Source organism: Mauremys mutica, chromosome 4, assembly GCF_020497125.1.
Source record: "Mauremys mutica isolate MM-2020 ecotype Southern chromosome 4, ASM2049712v1, whole genome shotgun sequence".
Lineage (NCBI taxonomy): Eukaryota > Metazoa > Chordata > Testudines > Geoemydidae > Mauremys > Mauremys mutica.
The window spans coordinates 55486821-55506427 of NC_059075.1; the positions used below are offsets into that span (position 1 = coordinate 55486821).

The 19607-nt window shown below is 40.2% G+C and overlaps 1 protein-coding gene across 15 annotated transcripts in view; it reads right to left on the bottom strand.

The window, feature by feature from the left end:
- Positions 1–19607, bottom strand: part of MEIS2 (Meis homeobox 2) — a 180897-nt gene that overhangs the window by 6992 nt on the left and 154298 nt on the right. The window lies entirely within an intron of this gene.

The window sequence follows — 19607 nt, forward strand, 5'->3', positions numbered from 1 at the left end:
GCTTTTACTCTGGCAGGGATTCAGTGCAATACAGCAGCATGTAAAAAAAAATATAACTTCACTTTAAAAGATTTCCCTCAAAGTGCTCAGAAACTGTAACTTGTAACATGCTTATCTTACTAGCTAGTTTAAGACTGGATTTACCAGAAGGCTGTGAACAACTAAATGTGAATGAAAACTTGTGTTACAAGACAATTGTTTCTTTAACTTCTTAGAGTAACAAGGAACCTGGTTAAAGTTCACAGGCTAGAAGACTTTTTTCTTCATCATAGGGGATTCAGCTACCCTTGCAGCTGGCCATAAATGAAGACCAGGCTTTGCCACTCTGTGCTTTCACAAGGTATTGTTAGGTCAGCAAAGCCATCAATTAGGCTGTCTGAAGTTTTATCACCAGCACAGCAGCAATAAGTGCTGGCCCAGAAAGACTTCTGCTCTTCTGCAACTCCTGCAGTTTAAGCCTGTAAAGTCAGGGGTCATTTAGAGGTCAGTGCCAGCTGGGGGCGACCTTTTCAGCCAAGAGTGGGACACCCAAGGCAGAGCATTAAGCAATTGCTGACCATAAACTGAGGCACCTTTCAACTCAGTAGAAAGAGGGAATTGTAGGTACACGTGTTTAATATTAGGCCCAAAAGAACTTTTTCTCAAATCGGGTACCATAGCTGGAGTACTGGCTGAAATGTTTGAGCATTCGATAAAGCCAGTTGTTTGGCTAGAAAGCCTGAATTTAATTTGGTTGGTAACCTACAAATAAGTGCTTGCATAATTTCTGTTAGTTTAATGCACAGCAATCCACATCAGCTCAAACTCAGTAAAATCAAACTCAGTGAAAATACCCCTCCCCATATTATTTATACAATTTGTTCAAAACAAGGCAATTTTCTATCACTCACAAACCACACTTGTTTTTATTTTTATCCCTATTCTTTGTGTTTTAAGAACACTTTAGGGCTTATGTTCAGGTTTTGTCCGGTATTTCACAGTTCAGACTTCAGTCTAGTGACCCTTAAGGAGGGCTAATGAAGTTGAATACTAGTGTTTAATCCTCTTCAGAAATACTAACATGCCCGTCGTCCAAAACAGCCTCCTTAACTGCCATTGGGCCTGATCCAAAGTCCACTGAAGTTAATGGGAGTTTTTCAGTCAATAACAGAAAATTCAATTAATCAGCTTACTTAGTCAAATTCTAACACTTATACAGCTGGGCATCCGACATATACTATACTAGCCACTGAGTCGCTCCCCTCAGGTTAAAGTCCATCAAAGATAACAAAAGACAGTACACCTTTGTTTAGATCTCCTGTAATCACACTGGTGGGAATTCCATTAGACAGATGCATAAATGCTACAAATAACACCAAAGGGCTTTTTTGCATCTCTCTGTTTACATCCAAAACAAAGACATTCTTTATTCTTCAAGAAAAGTATAGCTCAGTTGTCAAAAATGTCATCCTGCCTCTGAATTAGTCAAGAGGAGACTTCAAGTATTAAAAATAAAAACAAAGAATTGATTCTGTTGCTCATTCCTTCAGCCAGCAGCGATTTCAGCATGGTGGAGGTATTTCCAACTCTAATACGGCGACTCCTAGACACAGTTTCCGTTCCCAAAGACAAAGGTCTCTGATAGGACTTAATTTGCTTAGCTGCTTTCCAGCAATGTTACCACGTTGACCAAATGGGGGCTGACCTGAACCTTCTGTATCCAGCATGCCTTTTATCAGCTAAAGTTAAGGCCAATAGAGATTAAGAGAAAAGCCTGATAAGACTGTTTTCTCTTCTCCTATGAGCTTCTAATGATGTATACAGATGGCAAGGTTTTAAAGAATGCAATCAATGCTTATTTGGGCAGCCTGTAAAAAATCATAAACAAGAGACCCTCCCACACTTTTTGTCTTCCGAGCCCCTATTTTCTTCAATCCAGCCACTCTTTAGGGAAACTAAATTGCTTTTTCAGTTTTTATTTAAACCCCAACCACTTTTATTATTTACATCTGGTGGTGCCCTTATTTATGTCTCTTTCCACTTCCCTCCAAACACTCCCTTACTCACAGGGCTGCAAGGCATTATGGTTCTTCAGTCTCAGCAGGAGAACTCCACACTGCCTTCAAACAAATAATTAAGGGGAAGGTTAAAGGTTCACCTGGAGGTCATATCTTTGGATACTGGTCAGAATGTTTACATTAGTAAAAAAATGGGTGTCCTCTGAAGTGTTTTTTTCAATGGGGTTTACACAACAATGCAGGACATTAAGAACATTTTAAGTCCTGAAAGTAAAGTGACTCAACTGGCTCACATGTATGAGTTTACAAAATTTGGTTTGACAGTGTTACATATTCAACCAGGATACCGGCTTTATGGGATGGATTTTGAAAAGCCAGCCTCCATGTCCGCATGCACTTGCCAGCCATTCACTTCCAAAGGAAGACATTTTGCCCTAGGTTTATTAAGCCCACAGGAGTAATTCTAGATCTTCTATATGAACTACTAGATGATTCAGTAGGTATTTTCTGATGAGGAAGCTGAAGCCCTGAAAGTGAGCCCCCAAAACTGTACTGCCTTACAGACAAATCCACTAGGGAGACTTGTACTAAATTATAAGGCCACATCTTTCCAGTAAATGCTGAAAGACCACCATAGATATAATTGCTAATGAACATAGTACTTGATTTTGAGCCCTACTTTCTAGGTGTTCCTTTTTGTTCCTGAAATTTTGCACATGCAAAAAATTGCAAGTGTAATTGATATCACTTGATGTACCTTGCTGTAGGGGGCAGGGGTACAGTCAAGTACTTAGACATCTGGGTTTTCAAAGGAGCATAGGGGAGTTAGGCACCCAAATCCCATTGAAATGTAATTCCCTTTGAAAATCCCAGCCAGCCTAAAATTGCATCACTTATGCCCTCAAGTGACTATATCTGAAAAATGTCATCTGAAATTATTTGTATCAACAAAACTGCAGATGCAAAAGCAGATGTAGAGTTCAGTTCAGGCTGAAAATCAGGTCCAATATTCATTAGCAATGACTACATCACCTAAACTGCCAGCACAACTGGCAGAAATGCACAGAATAGTGTTTGTGTATTATTATTTATAATGCACCGTCAATGTGAATGATTCATAATAGAGACATGGAAGCCATAGTCCCTGCTCTAGACTTTACATTTTCCGAGGGCTTTTCTTTTATATGCCTCAGGGTGTTATTTTTGGGGCCAAAATAATGCAAGATCTAGTCCTTGCAAAATATTTCAGTTCATGCATTAGAGAAACACTGTAATGTTACTTTGGCAGAAATGTTTTTAAGGGGCATTAAAAGACCAGGGAAAAAATTAAACAAAAATACAAATAACACTATTTTCAGCATTATTTGGGCCCCTATGGAACTGGAATTCATGGCTCTGTTCCTTAGCACTAATTGCCAACCTCGATGGTTGCCTTCACCCAGAGACCAAAGACTGAAAGGGAAAAGGTGAACGAATCATCTCCAATGGAGAGAACTGCTCTATTATTAATCATAATAATTATTTGTATTCTAGGAGCACATAGAAGTTCCAACCAAGATCATGGCCCTGTTTCACTACAAACACATAATGAGAGACATTTCCTGTCCCAGTGTGAATGGCCTGGATAGACAAAAGGTGGGAGAATGATAGCATGATTGTTGTTCCTGGTTTATAGAAAAGAACTGATACAGGGGGAGATTAAGTGACTTGCCCAAGGTCATACAGGGAGTTTGTGGCAAAGCCAGAACGTGACCCTAGATTTCTCCACTCCCCATCCTGTGATCTGTCCAGTCCACCATCTACATAACTGTCTTTCCTCTCTCCATCCATATTAACATTCAGGCACATTGGTAGGGGTGTAAGAGTGAAGCTCATATTGCCACTCTATGTGCCATGGCTGTTCTGCGGATAAACAGGGGATTTCAGCCTCCACAGCTGTCAATTTGGCACCTTTCACAAGCTCTACATTCATACACATGCAGAATTTGGCCCTTACCCTGGAATGATAAACGAGGCGTGTATTGTTAAGGAGAATACATGTAATTGGGATACTACATATAATGCAACTCTCACTCTCATCATTTTGCAGATTTCAGATCACCACCTCTACTAATTCAAACAGTGGGCATTGGCTATGAAAGGATGTATTTCTGTTAGCATTGTTACATGAAGCAGTCACATAAATGATACAGGGTCAAATCTATTTGCCTATTCGAACATCAAATGGTTCCACTAATTGCATTGGAGCTATTTGTTTGAGCAAGTCAAACAGGATATAGATCAACATGTAAGATGATGTGGACATTTAAAAGAAATCTCATTGCTTGATAGTATTTTATCTGTGCTCAGCCAAAAAAAGAGCAGTAGAGGTAAACTAGTGGATTCTACAGTTTGCAGAATATCTTAAGTGTAGTTAGGCATTTTGCTTAGGCAGACCAGCTGACCTAAGCTTCTTCCCATCTCTAATTAGCACCTTTCTAATATTTGTAAAAATTGCAGCTGTTCAAATGGCATCACTGTTTTTTTAATCACAAACCTGTGTTCTATATGCTGTAAGAAGTCATACACAATATTTAATTGCATCAACACATGTAGTTACGATATTCTATCTGAAGTCACTCCAGAACGATTTTAAAGTCACATTTACCTAATACATTTTAATTTTATGATAAACAACATTCTGCTAAAATTTCAAAGAAATACTAATGCAAACTGCAAAAGAAAATATGCAGCAGATACAGATCTCTTGGTCTGCATGCTCAAGCATGACACATTAATATACAATTTTTGAGGTTTCCCATTGGTTTCGTTGTACAAAATTTCATTTTTTAAGATATGGCTCATTCCATTAGTGAATCAGTCGGGGATTAGTATCTGCAAGTGCATTAGGTCCTGCACTGATTTATACTGGGCAGGTTGCTTCAGCCCCACTGTAAGGCTATTGGAGGAGATTCATTTCACCTGCATAAGGCCACAACAGTCTGGTTTTATGTGGGTGAAAAACAGCAATGTTTGGAAACATGAAATTCATCCCTAACCTGGGACCAGATGGCTGGTTGCAGCACAGAGTTGCATTCAGCCCCAGTCACTACCTTAGGTTATAGCCTGGCAGTGTGAGACCTAAGTGGCGAAGAGGATCTTGTGCGGGTCCTCCACAGCAAAGTGAATTTCCCTTCTTGAGAAGAAGGAGGTAGAATATGAGGCCACAGAGTTTAGCTCTAAAGCTTCGTCAGTATCACTATGCTCTCTTGATTCCACTTCAAATATCCATAACAGACAATGATATGTTAAAATAACAAAAGTTCTTTAAATCAATCAGCTCACTGCATGCACAGAAAGGCACTCAACTCTTTAACCGGAAAAAAGAGAAAGGAATAAATCAATAAAAAGAATACACTTCCAGTGAACTCCAAAGATTAACTACAGCAGTGCCTTGTCTCAAATTAGATTGTATGCTGTTTGGGGCCAGAACCATATCTGCCTGGGTGTTTGTAAAGGACAGAAATCCTTACTAGGATTGTGGCACCTTAGAGACTAGCACATTTATTTGAGCATAAGTTTTCGTAGGCTTTCGTTTTTGTAGCCCACGAAAGCTTATGCTCAAATAAATGTGTTAGTCTCTAAGGTGCCACAAGTACTCCCGTTCTTTTTGCGGATACAGACTAACATGGCTGCTACTCTGAAACCTGACTAGGGATTGTGGCACTAAGATAATAATAACAATTAATAATTATAATTATAATAATAATGTTAATATATTTTCTTTATTATTAAATGTGAGATCTGGTCTACCTAAAATTCACCCCCCTGAGAGATGTAGTTAACCCAAGTTAAGCCTCAGTATAGATACTGCTAGGCTGATGGAAGAGGTCTTCTGTAGACCTAGCTGCTGCCTCCTGAAGGAGAGGACCAGGGCCGGCTCCAGACCCCAGCGTGCCAAGCGCGCGCTTGGGGCGGCATTTTGCCGGCAGGGCGGCAGGCGGCTCCGGCGGACCTTCCGCAGTCATGCCTGTGGGAGGTCCACTGGTCCCGTGGCTCGAGTGGACCTCCCAGAGGCATGCCAGCGGATGCTCCACCGGAGCCGCGGGACCAGCGGAACCTCCGCAGGCACGTCTGCAAGAGGTCCCCTGGAGCCGCGGGACCAGCGACCGCCAGAGCACGCCCCGCGGCATGCCGCCCTGCTTGGGGCGGCGGGATTTCTAGAGCCGCCCCTGGAGAGGACTTATTACAGTGAAGAAAAAACCACTTCTGTCACTGTAGCAAGTGTCTACACTGAAGCACTAGGAGTTAGGTACCTAACCTACTTAGATGTTTTTGAAAATCCCACTAGGCAGCCAACTGCAGCTTTAGGCACCTAAATACCTTTGAAAATCTGTTCCTTAGTACTTATGAAAGTTACCAGATTGAGGGCACTGGAGCTTGAAGTCTTCTACCCAGCTACTAGATACAACAGTGAGCATGCTAGTGCAAGTTTTTCCACAAAGCTTGAACAATGTGCCTCAACCCTGCATTAGGTTTCTAGGGGTGAGAGAGTAATTCAGGCTCTGTGCCCCTTCTTACTTTTGGCCACTACCATATCAGGTTAGATTACAGGCCACTAACTAGGAGTAAAATTCTCTGCATCCCATTTTCACCACCCTGAGCTATCCAGTGGAATCTTCTGAAATATTCAATACTCTGCATATCAAAGCAAAATATAGTTTTGTTTTGTGTAAAAAAAATGGTGTTCACAAATAGTGGTATGAGAAAGTAGTGATAGTTTTTTTTTCCCTGGCAGGTTTGTTTGACATCATTACATGGCACTTAACATACCATGAAATGGGTGTTTTCACATTGCCCCAGTTCAGCAAAGCCCTTCAGCATGTGCTTAACACTCACTGAAGTCAATGGAATTTAAGCCTTGCTGAATATGGGCCTAAAACAGGTAAAAACTCCAATGTTTGTGACTTTTGATGGGAGAATTAATCTTCGTCCTAATGACATTTCAACAATCAAACTGTGAAAAATGTCAATGTTTTGGCTCAAAAAAACCTTTTTTTTGCTTTCCATTTAAACTAAGTCCACTGTCACTCAACAATTTTCTGGGAAAAACAACAGAATTTGTCTGGTTAGTTGTGAAATCTAATTATATTTTGTGAATTTGAAATGAAATGGACAAAAAATTCACATGGAAAGGTTTTCTAATTTCTTTGTGATTTTTTTGCTGAGCTCTGTTCACGATGCTTATGTATCTGACATGTTTCTACCACACCCTGACTGTATAATTTCAGAGGAACAGAGCTATCTGGAAACGTGGAATCTGAGACACTAAAATTGCGTCAACATTTTAATATCTATAAATATACCCCCCTTTAAAACTATTCATTGTTTATCAATCAGACTTTTATTTTTGCAGCTGAAATCTAACCATTTTGGTTTATTTAACCTTTTCACTCCAGTGTGTGTTTTGAACTTGCAGAATTAGGTTTAGGTGTCCTTTTGTGTATGTGTGTATATATAAAAATGGCTGATAAACCCCTTGTTTCTGCTTCACTGACTCTATGCCACACCTATTTGCCAACTCTTATGTGCAGCATTCCTTATAAGAAAGTATAAAGCTGAATGTAGCCACTTGGATGTAAGCCAGCCAGAAAGGCTCCCTTAAGTTAAGAATATTGAGCAGTGGAGTCATTTACATGATCGATTTTCAAAGAGGGAAAAATAGAGGGACTTATTCCTTGACAAAACTTCTTAACACCGGGTTGGATAACTTTGTTAGAGGCATTGTAAGTATTCCAGGGAAGATTAGGCTATTTTAAAAATGGCAAGGCTGGCTGCCTATTAGATAGATAGATAGACTGACTTTGTTCATTGATGGTTCCACAGACCTCTACCGTGTCTTGTATGTCACTTGTAAAAGTATCACCCTCATAGAAGATGGCAATTTTGGAAATTACATTATAGCACTCAAAAGTCTGTGTATTCCAGTAGTTCAAGCATTCAAAAATTATGAGTCAGGTTGCCCAAAAGCATGAGAGTGACTTAAAAATCATGATATATATATATTTATTTACCTTCTGGGTTTTTTTGAGACTTTGGGGAACACTTGAGTTACATTTTCAAGCATTTCTCCACAAGCATGAGGGCTAGAAACTTACTTAAGGAAGAAAGAAATAAGCAAGCAAGCCAAGATTCTCACCTAACCACTTTTTCTCTGGGAGCTGGGACTTTAAGTTAAACATGAAATACCATGAAACTCCTGATAAAATCACGAGAGTTGTCAACACTGGTATTTATTTAGCTCACAGAAAATGTGTGTCTTTAAACATGTAGCTCTTCTACCAGGTTATATTTCTGGAGCATGGGAAAATGATTGGGCACAAGCCAAGAGTTTGAGGGTTTTTTGTTTTGTTTTGTTAACAGCCAGTGCTAATAGTACTTACGCTGAAAGTGCAAATGCTACAGAGTTACACTTGTTTATTCCATATAGTAGGTGTTTGCACATGTGGACTGTATGGGAATCTCGTTTCTGCAGTAGTTTGATGGCAAGAAAATGAAACTTTTTTTTTTGTAGACAGAGAAAGTGAGGCCTGAAATATACAGTGCTGATCCTAGGTTTTGCAGAGCCCAATACAATCATCACTCCTGCCTGTTTTCCCCCATTCCAACGGGCACAGAGTAATCCCTGGCCTTGGCTGCCTGCCTGTGCCCACTTCCACATACTTGTTTATGTGCTCAGTGGCCCCTGGTGACCTCCTCCACTGCATGTAGCAGGAAGCCAGGAGGTGGAGCCAAAACATAGCTTTCCAAATGGGCTGTGCAGCTGGAGAAATCGCTCTGTGCTGTGACCTGCTGGAGTCAGATGGGACCATGCATGAGGATACGGGATGGTGCCCTGGCTCCATGGCTGGCGGGTTGAGTGCATATCTGTGTCCTTGGAAGAGGGGGACCATACACTAACACATAGGTCATGTAAGCCTAGTGTTGCCACTGTCTAATAGTCATATCCTGTAGCGTGCAATTCATTTCTCTGAGTAAAAGGTGTATCTTCATTGCTACAGTTCCATTTTGGCCATAAATAGTGAGCTAGCTCCATGACTGAATCCTACCCCATTTGTACTTTGTTAAATTGTATAGTGGAAAGGGGATTGCATTATCCAGGATTGCAAATATAGTGTGAAACCCCATCGTGACTGAGAACCAGTTAGAGGAATAAATCTGTTAACATTGAGTTTAATGAAGAATTCCCACTACACAAAGAACCCTCTACACACAGATTTTTCATTATAAGCTTTCATGATATTTTAACCTAGGTGGAAAATTATCTTTTATTTCCCTTGGAATTCTGAATGATAATAAACACTATTCAGTGAATGTAATCACACCTCATACCACATAACAAAGCATCCCAGCAGGTCATGATTTTTGAAGCAATGTCTGTTACTCTTTCAGAATGCCATCAGATTATTCATATATGGTTATTTATCATGCACCGTAAAAGCAATCTTTCAAAGGTACTTGAAAGGAAGGGAGGAGACAAACAGACAGAGTTCCTTAGCTATTCATATCTTAAAGATAAAATGCTAAGTCAATAGACATAAGTTGTAGTATATTACCTCATCCTGTACTTGATTTATTGCAAATGGGAAGCAACTAGAAACTAAATTACTTTGAAAGTTTTACTACTGACATTAAAATTCCAGGTCTGTATACATACATCTTATGGAGACTCTGAACACAATTTTAGCTAATTTGGCATGTACTCTACTTTGCTTGCACTGGACTGTCCACATTAAAAGTGAATTCAGACCTTTCTGCTGATTCTTAACTAACCCTTGAATTTCAAGATGTGTTAATTTGTCATGTTAAACTCACAGGACGAGATTTTGAAAACTGGAAGCTGCTGAGCGTTCAGCACTTTTGAAAATCAGGCCCCTTATTCAGGCCCTTAAATGCAGCTTTCGGATCCTAACTTTGGGCAGCCATTTTTTAAAATCCATATTTTTGTAATAGTCAATCAAATTAAAGTCACTTCACAAATTCCTAACTAGTTCAAATTCAGTTTTCAGCTAGATATAAATTAACCTGAAGAGGAGAGCTTAGCTATAAATTTAACCTCCGTTTAACTTTGCATCTTCATGATGAACTAAACATATTCATTCTCCATCTTACTTCTCAGCGGAAACTACCGAAGTATTAACTTGCCAAAAATGCACAAAAATGTTTAGCAATTATGTATTGGATGTGTTTGAAGAGATCAAGGTGCACTCACATGTCCTGTGTTACGGATATCTCTGATTAGCTTGTCATCTACTCTGAAGAAGATGTAGCTCGATTCGCCTATGCTGTGTAGCAGGCCAGCTGTTAGCTGTCTGTCAAGCACCTAAAGTGGACAAGTAGTCCAGGAGCAAAAATGTCACTCCTTTGATCTGGCAAGGAGCAGCTGCTGATTTATAGAGTAGGACTTTGTTCTTCCGTTCTATTTTACTTTCTTTCCTAAGGCAGAACCACAAAATCCAGCAGGAAAAAAAAAGTGCCGTTCTCTGCAACATCAACAAGCTCTGACAACTGCAACAGGGTTTTTCTTGGCCCTAACAAAGCTCTCAGGCATCTCCTTTGACGCTCACCTTTTTTTTTTTTTCCTTCTTCTTTTTGCAATGTGGTAGTTATTGTTTAATTCAGCTTCTGTAAATGGAATGGACTGTGGCCAGCAAGCCTGGGGCATAAACACACCTGTATGAAAGAAGCCTTATTGTAGCAACCATCTACAACCAACCTGCACATGCACTACCAGTCTGTGAGTTCAGAAGGAATGCTCCATTTACCCTGACAGCAAATTTTGTCCAAAGTGAGCTATTTTTTGTATTCACAGTCCTGTCTTGGCCATGCTTGTATATTTTTTTCATTGTCATTAAAGCTTCAAATCTAAAGGAAGAAGGATTAGGCTGGGAAATATATATTTTACCTATCAACCAGTGGACCTTAGCAAACTGGATCTTAACAGCTTAGTTTTCAAAATCCACCGCCAAACTAAATTTATAGATGCACACTAGTGAAAGTTTGAGAACTGCTGATCCTAAAGAAGTTCACACTGATGCCGCGGCAAAGCTGCTGTGGCAGACGCCTCCAGCTTATACTGACCTCAGTTTCTTTTTGAGAAACATTTTGGGGAAAGGTATTTAATAAGCAATGGATTTTGACATGATTAAAGTTAGTCAGAATATCACATTGACAGCATGGAGTAAAGTTCTGTTCAGAGTCATATTGCAAGGAGCCGAGCAGCTTCTATAAGGTGCTGAGCACCCTAAGTGGGGCGCTGAGCTCCCACCTCTCCCACGGAAGCGACTGCGGAGTCACCTCTGTGAAGCTGAGCCCTTAATCCAGTCGCAAGTTTATTAAAGGGAAAAAAAAATGCTGTAGGCCATAAAACGATGCCGTGTGGAGTTACCACGTTAAGGAGTGCATAAACCTGCGTGTATGGCGTTTGCTAAGAAGCCAGTATGTGTTCAGCGTTTCAGTTGGGTGCGAATCCAGGTATATGCCATATTCAGACTCCTTAATGCTTCAGGCTGACAGGAGGAGGAAAAGGTTTAAAAAACAAGGGGGGGGGCACGAGTTGAGTGAGGAAGAATCGCAGCACCACTATTTTCCAAGATGAGCACATGTTAGCTTGTGGAAACAAATAAATACTCGTACAGCCAAGGCCCTAAGGGAGGCAGGATAATGATGATCTACAGCATAGTATAAAATGATACATTAAAAACTATGTTGTCAGTGGAACAATAGAATATTAAGCAACAGTCCATAATAATTGGAGAATATTTTAATTATAGCTATAGATACCTTTCTCTAGCTGGTGGCTACTAAAGTATACATGAGAGGAAGGGGAACTAGTGAAACAATTAGGAGTAATGGACAGAATATCTATATATAATCTCAACACACACACACACGTTATAACACCTGTCACTGCAGTACCTAATCACTTCCCAAGTAAGTTGTAGCTACATGGTGATGTCCATACTTTTCTGCTCCTTGCCCTTGCTTGGTGATAGGAGGCTCTGCTTAGGTTTTATATACATATGTGATCATGTTCATTTCACCCCTTTGATCACTCTGCTTATGGTAAGCAGGCTTTATCAAAGAGGAGAGTCTTGAGGCTCAGTATCTGAGTGCGTGGTGTGTGTAAAGGTGTTATCGGTCTGAGAACTGCTAGCTCAGTGCGGCAGGCTTTTGTTCAGTGTCTGTCCAGCACCTAGCGTAATGGGGTCCTAGCAATATTATTATTCAGGAGGGGTGAAGGCAGGACAGATTTATTCAGATCATCCCAGTCTCATGCTGATAAAGCCTTTATACCTTTCCACACCATTGTGTATTAAGTGTATCCTATATGTATCACAGAAAAAATGTTTTAGGACCACCTTAGAGAGTCTGTTAAAAACTTTATTGCAAATGTTGCTTTTAATGTTGTGCCTATGACAACAGGGGCCTAAATTGCTGTAAGCCAAACTGTGCTGGCCTCAGAGAGAGGAAAATTAAAACAAAAAAGGTGAGACTGCTCACTCTCCCACATGCATGCTTGCCTCCTGGCTCATTCCCTGCTACCCACTCAGCCTCGCTGGGTAATCAGAGGTAAATGCAAAGCACAGCTGGTAAGTCAGGGATAGAGCTGGCTGGAGCTCTGCAGGGGCCCTGGAGTGCTGCATTTGTTGTGATTGAGGACATACATGGGAATGTTGCACCACCCCTCTGTTCTCTCTCCTGGCTTCATTCTTCTGAACCAGCGGAGGATTGAAATTGACAAGGTTTGTGCTCTCTGAAGCACTCAAAGAGGTGGATTCTTATGAATTTCAATACCCAGCTGGCTCACAAGAATTAGAGAGGGCTGGTGGGAGTCTGTTCCGAATTGCATCACTCTAAGGTTGCTGTTGGTGGGTTCCCCAGCTGATGAGCAAATTAACACTAATGCAAACTTTCTGTCTTTTTATTTTTAAAGGCTGGCTAGCTAGCAAAGCATCTGGTTTCACGTTTTAGGCTTGCCAACCTGGTTACTGTCACTTGAATATGCCATAAAAAAAGGAAATTATATCATAAAAAGGAATATGAAATTAGCATTATATGTGGTGGTCATATATCTTTAATGAACATTGGACAGTATTGTGATATTTTCCCACTGTCATTCTTGTACATAGAAATGAAATATCTGTCATGAAATTAAACAAATCAGTCAGTCTCGCTCTCTGTATCTCTGTAACTCATTATGGGAGAAGTTTTGAAACAGTATGTGATCTTACATCATTTTAATAAAGGTTATGGAAGGATTTTCAGCATTAGCTCAGAATATGCTGACTATTTGGGCAAGTTTTGAGTAGGTCTCAAAAATTGCATCTGCACCACTTGTGGGGAGCGCATCCAATTGTATGCGCATCAACTTGCATTTGAGCTCATAAAACTGGCGACTGTGGGCTGCTTGATCCTGCAAGGTGCTGAGTGCTTGAGTTAATAATTTTATACAAAATGGATCAGCTTTAAGAAGAGAGCTTGAGAAGCCCCCACACCAGGATACCCTCTAGGCCAGTGATTGGGGCACTCTCCTTGGAGATTCAAGTCCCTGCTCCTCTCAGGCAGAGTGGGGATTTCAGCCTACATCTCTAGGGCTTAGGCATGAGATTGGTGGCTGTGAGCAGGCCCAGCAACAGAAACTTTGGTACCTACGGGACTTTATTTGGGGCAAACTTAGGTGCCTACAGGTTTAGGGGGCAGCCAAGTGGGGGGTTGGAGGATGTACATTTTAGGTGCCAGAAGTGGCAGTTTAGGTGCTGAAGGCCCCTAGTGGATCTAGCCCTAAGGCGCTTTTGAAAATAGGACTTAACATGCTCTTGAAAATTTTACCTGTGCTTAACTTTAAGCACTCAGATAGTCCCATTGACTCTGTGTGGACAGTCAGCATGAGTGTGTGCCATTGCACATAGTGGGCCAGATCCTGAGCTGATGTAAATTAGTGCAGCTCTTTGGAAGTTAATGAGGCTATGCTGATTTATACCAGCTGAGGATCTGGTCTGCAGTGGGTACCAATGAAGGATCTGCACATTCAAATTGGATACATCTGTAATTGTTCTGGCCATATTTAAGAGGACCATCTGAAAAACTGCAGCATAACAGTACTTGAGCAAAGGTTTTGTGGTTTAATACTCACAGATATTGCTACCCACCTGTGAAACGTAACAGCCTTAGTGTTTGAAATGGGGCGATTTAATTACAAATACAGATCGATAGTCTTTTCCTACCATATTTTCAATCCAAACATTGCAGCATTGTGCTAGGGCAATGGTCCCCAAACTGCCGGATGTGGAGGAATGTTCAGAGGGGCACATGGCAGGGCACAGGCCAGTCCCCACATGGGACGGGGAAGGGAGCGCCTGCCAGCCTTGCTCTGCCTTCAGCTACAGATCCGCTCCACCTCCTGCTCTGCCCCCAGCCCTGCTCCGGCCCTGGCCACAGCTCTGCTTCGCCCCCAGGCTAGCTCTGGCCTCATTCCCTCTCTCCCCCAAGACCAGCTCCACCTTCAGCCCATGCTCCTTTGCTGAGCCAATTGTTCAGTAAGGGAGGGTGGGTGGGCACGGACAGATTCCATGACTGGGGGGAGGGGCATGACAGGAAAAGTTTGGGCACCACTGTACTAGGGCATGAGAATCTGAAGGTGAAATTTACAAGAAACTGACTAAATAAAAGTGAAAGTGAATTGTCCTTTTTCATTCTGTTTTCAGTATCCACAGGGAAAGAAACATTGAAAGATAAATTAACAGCAAAGAGAGTGAAAAGTCAATTAGATATATTTCAGTTTGAATAATTAAAATTTATTTGTAAAATTTGTGTATTGCTAAAAATACACAATTTGTAACCCGATAGTTCTCATTTAATGTAATATTTAACTATTTAATAGAGGTCAAAAATATAGACACATGCAAACTTTTAGCATGACAAAGTCTTCAGCAAGGTAATAAAAGAAACAAAATGCAAACAGTCAGTGACTAAGGAGTCAAAGCAATCTTATCCTCTAGGAACCATATCAACTGGCAAAGGAGTGTATTTCTTCTTGAATCTCCAACAGTTGTTATATCCAGTCTTTCCAATGTGCCTACATTATCATCCACAAAATTTTTAGCATCATCGTAATCATAAAAGATATATTTTATATCTTTATAAATCACATGAGGCTTAGCAGACTCCAGTAATGCCACATATGCTTTAATACTAGTAAATTCTAGCCTAAGAGAGTCTAGACTGTGTTGTATCAGCTGAGTTTCCAGAGACATTTTAGGAAATATATTAGTTCTTTGATTCAATAAAATATATATTAGAAAATACAATGGTCAATAGCCAAAGAGAAAGCTGGCACCTTTAAATGGACCTTGACAGAAGCCTGACTTGGAGGCATCCATGTCTGTTTCCTATATGTCCCTCAATCACTGATCCACTGTGGACGATGTAAAACAACTGCTCAGTTTTCAAAGTGGGATACATGAATTCAGCACTCTGTGACCTATAATTCCAGGAGATCAGCTGCCCTTTGGTGGGTGAAATTGGTGCCCACAAAAAATACAAATGCCAGTTTTTCAGGCCCAAATTTTACATCTGCATTTCAAATACAAATCTCACAGTTCTAACTAACTAATTGTAGGTGCAAATCAGGTAACTAGATGTAATTTGCAGGTGAACAAAATGCAGGTAAAGACTTTGTGGATGTAAATTTTGCACCCAAAATGAAAGAGGCAGGGCTTCAACCCTACTAAAAATGGATCCCTAATACTTACCTAGGAAATTGGACTTTCTGAACTAGCTTTCCCCTGATATTTTCACTGTAACATATAAATATTAAAATAAAACTAATGTATCATGCTACAACATCTTTCACATAAACTCCATCCCATAACAATTTACATAATTAGATAATTCATTAACAAAAAATATTTCAGAGGGAGAGAAATTAAGAGCCATAAACAAGGGAGAAAACATAAGTTTTCATTGAGTTTGAAAATACTATATCTGGAGAGTCAATGACAGAGAAGGGTTAGTTCAAGTGAAAGGAACTGTAGAGGAAAAGGATGATGGATGAAAAGGGATGAGATTGTGCAACTAGGCGGGGTGGAAGAAGGCCATAGATAAACAGAGAGAGAGGACATGAAGCAGGCTTTTACAGGGTTTTAAAAACAATTTTGAAATGGACCCTGAAATGAACAATGGAAAACAGTGGAGTTGTCTGAAGGATAGAAGTGATTTTGTCATGTTTGAAGTATGTGTGAGAAGGAGGCAGAAACATTTGGCACATAATGGGGCATGGAGAACTGGGATTTAGAAGCTTTAGAGAAGGGAATTACAGTAGTCAAGCTGAAAGGAGGTGAAGGCATGAGCAGAAGTAGCATATGTGGTTAATACTGCTAAAGGCTGAATTGCAGACACAGGAGATGTGGAAGAATGAAAGAGCAGGATCAAGGATCACATCAAGGTTATGGACAGTGGGAGTAAAATGAGGGAGGAGTCCTAAAGAGGCCTGGAGGAGTAGGAATTGTCTTTGAGGATGTCCAAGAGAACAACATCTCACTGAGATATTTGTCACTTCTATTTATCAGGTTATAAACCCATCTATGTAAACAAACACTGTCTAATACATAAGCTTCTTTTCATCAGTGCACTGTTTACTATGATAGCTTGCAGTCTCTGCAATGTTTGTTTTAGTTGTGGATTGCTCCTTCTCCCCAACAATTCTAATTCCCATATATTTAAGTTGGTGTATAATGTCTAAATCAGACTGGATTTGGCTACTGGGGAATGCATACAGACTCATGGCCATGCTCCTTTTCTCTGACATGACATTATTTTAACAGGAGGCGCTTCGTCCCCTTTCTTGAGATCCTTCTTGTTAAATTTTACTAGACACTTTCCACTTCTCATAACTTACCCTACGATATCACAACACGGCTGCATTTCAGAATCAGGAAACTAACTAACAATGTAAATAAGTTTCTGGCAAAATCTTATGAGATTCTGGTAAAAAAAGAAATAGCGATGAACAATTCTTGGTCATCTATAAGCAACATGTTCATAAGAATAGAGCACTGAGATTCAAGTCCTGAAATAGTGTATATAGGTGTTAGGGATACACCCCAATACCCATCAATTGTTTATCTCAACAGTTCTTGTTTACGGAGTGCACAAGATCAAAATCAGCTTTTTACTTATAACTGTTTTCTATGCTACCTGCCTGGCCTATGAACCCCAAAAGTGCCTGGATAAGGGTGAAGGGTTCGCTCTCCATAAGCAATCCTGTCAGTCAGGCTAACAGCACCGATTCACTCACAGGAGGGGAAAAAAAAGAGACTCAATTGTTGGACTTATTGACTCCAGAAAGGGCAGCTACTCTGTCATTACCATAGAGTGCACACAACCTGAGCTCTGTGTTGGGCCACTTAAAATTACTATTTGCTGTGAAGGATTGGCAAAGCAATTCTTAAAATGATGGGGTGAAAGTAAGAGAAGCTCCATTATGAGCTTTTCTTTTCCCTTTAACAGGAGTGATTCTTTTTGAGTCTGACCCACTTATTACCTTTTGTTCACTTGTCTTTATTAACATATATTAACTGACTAGATTACTTTTAGAAACAAACGCATTTCATTAGGTAATTGTATCACAATGGCCTCATATTGGGAGGAAAGTAATTTTCAATCCAAACACAAAAAATGCATACAACCTGATGGATATCTATGTATACAGATACCCAGCCCTCCATCCAAGAAGCCTGCAAATATTTGTAGGAAATGCAAAGCAGTTGTGTGCATTACACACGAGAGGAGATATTTTTTAAGAAAGGCGAAAAAAATGTAATTAAACAGATGCCAAAATTATTTTCTTGTCACCATCTATCAGGCTTGGTTAATATCCATGTACTGATGTTGCATAATTGTTCTTATGGAATGCTGGTTCTCAGAACCATAATGAGTTGCTACTGCAGAAAAGCAGTGAAAGTGGCATCCCCACAGAGTTATCTTCTAAATTATTTATACTTGCAACACTTTCACATAATGGCAGTTTCAAACTCAAACAAACAAAGCAAACCGCACAATAAAGAGAGGGGAAGAGACTGTACAGGAGCCCTTTCTGAACGCAAATAGGTAGAAAGGTGAGTCAAATAAGCTCATCAGCATTTGTTTTCCACTAGAATTCTCATGAGGCTTGCAATCAGACAGCATCAAAGCTCTTTGGGGTTGTGTCACCTTTGCAAGGGATTACACAGTAGTGTATTACCTGCCTCTGTTTTATCTGTCAAATCTGAAATGTAAAGGAATGCAAACTTTATTTTTCTTGTGCAAGTTTGCTTATTGTCTTTGAATCCCAGGGCAGAACCTCCCAAAAAGCTTAGCTGTCAAGAGGGTGCCAATGAAAGCAGATACTGGTATTGCTGTGTCATATTCATCCCGTAGGCTATGGAGTTAGGTTTGCAGAGGTTTTTTTTAAACAACCTTAGCATTGTGCATTACCTACTCCACTTTGCACACCTGCCTTACTTATACTCAGTTTAATGATTAACATGTTATGGAGTCAATGCTATTATTTTCATCAGAAGGAAATAAACCATGGAGAAGGTTTTGTTTTGTTCTCTGTTTTAAACATCAAAACAAAATTCCAAAGGAAATCACTCGGACATTAGGTTATTAGAAAGTATCTAATATTCAGTTAAAACACAGTCTCATTTCTGCTATACTGAAAAGATGAAAAGACCGAAGGCAGGGTTTTCTGTAGAGTGAACATGGAATTTCAGCCTAGATTTTAAAAAGTATCCGTTCATTCTGACTGCCTCCGTTTCTGGGTGCCCAACCTACAGCACCCAAAATGAGTGGCCAGCGAAAAGAGTGGCCTTCTTGGTTAAGTGTAGTCACCCTCAAATATTATGGGCCTGATTCACCACTTGCTACTTCAGTCTTACATCAGTGCACCTCCTTTGATTTCAAGGGAATTATACTGGTATAAAGTTGGAGAAACACTGTGGTGGATCAAGCCCTATATTCAGACTCATGTTTTCTCCTAGATAATGGCTACTAATATATTTATGAATTTTAAAAGGCTTTTCAATTCAACTATCTATTGTTACTACGTGCAGGAAGTAAAGATGTAAATTACAACTAAGCTTTTAGGGGTTTATTCCCTCTTGATGTGCTTGTGCTGTGAATGTTGGGGTGGGGAAGCAAGTATAGAGAACCCTTTATAAAATAAATGACACTGTGGAAAATTCTTAATGCAGTGTCTGCGTGTATGGGGGTGGGGGACAGAGATGTTATCCACTGCATTTTAAATTCCTACGTACTATGAAATAATTCCCTATCCCAGCTTCAAAAAGTTTCAAAACTGTAGTTTAATGAGGTTTAAAATAAGTGGTGTCTAGATTATGGTTCGATCCGGATCATCTGAGAAGAAACAGAAAGTACTTTTAGGGTTATAAACAGCCCTTAGCCATGCACGTGACTCCAGTGCCAATGGGAATTTTGGGCAGGGACTCAGGGCAGAAATAGTATATGGCCTTCTGTTCTCAAACATGACAGACGTAATAAACCTTAACCTCTACATTCCCAGCTTTC